General features: G+C 50.3%; 1 long non-coding RNA gene across 1 annotated transcript; it reads left to right on the top strand.

Moving 5' to 3' along the window:
• The first annotated feature begins 260 nt into the window (after nucleotides 1–260).
• Nucleotides 261–1,880, top strand: LOC136992529 (uncharacterized). Its single transcript, XR_010884812.1, has 2 exons — nucleotides 261–344; nucleotides 1,717–1,880. It is a non-coding gene; the product is annotated as an uncharacterized lncRNA (long non-coding RNA).
• Nucleotides 1,881–3,808: the final 1,928 nt, after the last annotated feature.

The following is a 3,808-nucleotide window of genomic DNA, read 5'->3' as shown; positions in this document are numbered from 1 at the left end:
AGGTGGGCAGGGGCCATGGCCCATCGCTTCTCTGCAGCCTGGGTTGAAGACCTCGCACCCCTTCCTTGATTTGAGGAGATGCCAAGTGCAGTTTACTTGCTGTAAGGTAGGTCCTCTGAGAGCCCCCGCCAGACCCCTGCTGAGGTTTGGTGTGATGCAGGGTAAATGGTATCAAGTCATGGCTCTCTTCCTGCTCCAGTGGGAAACGGAGACCTGGAAGCGGTATGAATTGCAGCCTTGACAGTGCTCCTAGGGACAAGCAAGCCCATGTGCCCTGAGCTGTGGCACAGAGATCGTTGAGCCCAGCTGCAGGAGAAAGCTAGATCTTTTCCAAGCCATTCAAGGCGAGTTCTGTATTTATTTAGCTCTGGTAACTGCAATGATCTATATCTGTTGGAGACTGATTTGTTTCATTTAGTTAGTGGACATAAAGCACATGGGCAAGTGTTGGCAAAATGTTTGCTGAAGTAGAAACCAATCGAAATTCACTCTATTTGTGCAGTTTTCCCTGGAAGTGCCTAAGTGATTTAGGTGCTAAATCCCTCTGGCTATATGAGGTCCTAGGGAGCAGCCTGCATAGTTTTCCAGTGTAGCACTTGTACTCTCTTCCTTAATTCACAGAAGTAATCCAGGACATGTACTGTTCTAGACTGCTCTTCTAGCCTAAATGGCCACACAGTTGTGCAGCTTTGCTGTCTGAGCTACTTAGTTCTTAAGAAATTAGATGTAGATCTAGAAAAATCAATGAATAGATAGTTGATCCTCCAAGAGCGTAGCTGTGGACAGAGGTAACTTTGTTACTGGTGTAAGCAAATAAAATGCTAACTCAGAGCAAAGTACATATTTATTCCAGGTTAAAATGGAATAAAATGTCCTGCTACCCTGATGGTATCATACCTATTTTTAATGACTGCAATTTAAAACATTTTACTGATAATGACATATTAACACAGCCGTGACGAGATCACTGTAACTCGCCATCTGTGCCTGCGATTTCCGTGGCTCCAGCTACAGGTAGGTTGTTTTCATACGCCTGTAAATGTTGCCATGGTGCTAGAGCATCTGGCCTGCGCGGAGAAGTGAAAGCCATGCACTTTGAGCAGCAGCTGTAGCCCATTCCCTTTACCTCTGCTTGCCTGAACGGGCGCTGCTGAGGTGACAGTCTTGTATGTCTAGAGGTGGGACGGAAATAAAATGAGTCAACATCGTTACAATAGCCAAGGCTGAGCAATCAGTTTACAGCGGTGCTCAGTGTTACTAGGAGAGGCATGAATGTTGCCTCTACGGCTTGTCAACCATAAATACGCGGAACTTGTCCAGTAAACATCAGCTGCTTGGCAATCACTTTGGGTGAGTTCTTCCCAGCCCATGCCTCTTGACACCGAGTCTGCAGCAGGGCAGGGGTACAGGAGTGGCCTGTAAGGACTGACAAATGGTTCCGGCAGCCCCTTTTAAATAGGAGCCCAAGGTATGACATGTTCAGGATAGGCCGTGGCGTGACACAACACCGTGGCATGGACACGTGCTGCTGTTGACGCCAAGAGGTAGCACCGCCAAACAGGGAGAGCCGGGCAGGAGAAATCAAAACCCTTTTTCTCAGTGGAGAATAGAAAGAGTTGCTCTTTGTCTCCCATGAATAACAACATGGACAAGGATGGTATGTGTATTGATGAAGACTCTCCTTTTAAAAATGCATCCTGTTTTCCACCATTCTAGGTAAGAGGAATTCAATCATATGTGACTGATGTATTCTGGGTAATTCTACTGGCTTGGGTTTGTCCACATTCCTGCTACTGTAGAAGAGAGCCGTGGCCCAGACTTTCCTTGTGTTTAGATGAAGTTTTTCCAGGAGAAAAGAACATGGAATTTACTAAATTCTCTGTTGTGTTCTGTTTTTTGGCTTTTATCGCTTGTGGACAGGGCTGAGATCTCTGTAGCTGACTAAGCAATCACTGAAAGATAAAAGCAGAGCAGACGCATGTGGGAAGTGCATGAAGCTCTGCAGGAAATTCCACATTTTGGCCCAATATGACTGCTGGCTGCACAGTGCTGTGAGGCTCAGTGACATCCTGCCTGGAGATGGGGTTCACAGCAAGTAGTGCGTGTGATGGAGACAGGATTCCTAAGAGCGTTTCATAGGACTTAGCACCAGCCACTGCATTGTGTTGTGCATAGGTATTGGCTTCCCCAGCCCTGTCCTGGGGCCCTGAGCACCATGCCACGAGAGCTGAGTGTCTTTCCTCCGGCTGAAGAATGAATTTCCAATTAGTGATAAGGGTTTTTAAGGACTGGTACCTGAAAAGTTTATGCACGTACTCTGTATCAGGCCCGTGTGTAAATGCAAGGTTTCTGTGGCCTGCAAGGAAAGCAATGGTTGAATATGCCGCTGTTTGCTGCAGTCACCAGCAGCTGGGTTGTTCCCGCAGCGTGTTTCCCCCAGAAGGATCATCTGCCATCTCTCCCTGAACAGAGAGATCTGTGCTGGTGCATTGGTGCAGGCACATAGGTCAGTGTGGGCTGTTCTTTTCCTAACTTAGCTCCATTTTACCCCTGAAAGTTCCTTGTTCCTACTCCGCACATAGCGAAAACATCTAAAGGGGGAGTGGGAAGTGAGCAGAACACATTTAGGAAATCTCCAGGAAGGAGAGTGGGGGTGGGGAGCTTTTTTATATCTCAGTGATGCATTTATGCTTTTCAGACTAAAAATATGCAAGGAAGGAGATGTAAAGACTCCCCTCTCTTGCGCTCTTCCAGCCAGGTGAGCTGTCTACACTGTCATTTTTCCCCTGCTCCTACACGTTTTTGTCCCCCTCCATCCCATCATCCACGCAAAGGGGCTTGTTTGCACTCTCAGCCCACGGTAGTTTACACAGCTAAGGGCAGGGACACGGGGTGGTGGCAAGGAGCAAAGGAGGCAGCCTCCTGCGCTAAAGCTGAGTGCCAGTGCGCATCGACGCTACCCTCCGCATTTGCAGGCCACCACCTGGCCCTGGTGCATTGTACCACTTGTGTGGCTAAGAGCTGCGCTCCGTCTGCGGGCAGGGCGAGATCTCGGGCGGTGCTTTCTCACAGACTGGCCCCTGCCCCTTGTACAGGGGATACCAGTAAGATGCTGTGAGTGCCGAGGCTCTCCCACACCTCCTTGGCACAGCTCTCCTGGCAGAGAGCAGAAGTCCTCATGCAGGTGGCTGGGAAACGATGCGAGAGCTTGCACCAGGGGCTGCAGGCGCGTCTCCAAGCACGCGGGAGCAGCAAGCGCAGAGCCAGCGTCGCTGCGGTAACCCCTCTACTCCAGAGCGGCTCACCTTGTCCTCGGAGCAGGTACCCATCGCTCGGACTGCCCGTGAAACTCCCCATGGGAGCAGCCTGTGCAAATGCAGTTCCCTGCAGAGGACCGGCGATGCACCGGCTCACTCCTGCCGGGCTGCATCGCGGCTGCAGCACCAACCGGCAGCTCCTGGCATGGCCCGTTATACCTGGACACAGCTGTCCTGAAACAGGTGGGACATGTGCTCCTCTGTGTCTGACCCCAGGTTCATCAGAACATCGCACACTTACAGTTTGGGCAAGGAATGACACTGTATCAAGGCTTCCTGAGGCTAAAGCCCAATGCTTGACTTTTGTACCCTCCAAAGTAGGAAAGATTTCTGGGTTGTAGCAGAGTGTATGCAGCCCCGTGTCTGCTCTGTGTTAAACTTGCCTCAGTAGGCTTCCGCCGAATGCTGCCAAAGGCTGCACTGGTGTCTGCCGGTCATGGTATTCAGGTATTCGTATCCCAGTTAAGTGGGAGACCACTCTGATAGCACCA

The sequence above is a fragment of the Apteryx mantelli genome, chromosome 8 (assembly GCF_036417845.1).
Source record: "Apteryx mantelli isolate bAptMan1 chromosome 8, bAptMan1.hap1, whole genome shotgun sequence".
NCBI lineage: Eukaryota > Metazoa > Chordata > Aves > Apterygiformes > Apterygidae > Apteryx > Apteryx mantelli.
This window is presented reverse-complemented; position numbering and strand designations above follow the sequence as displayed.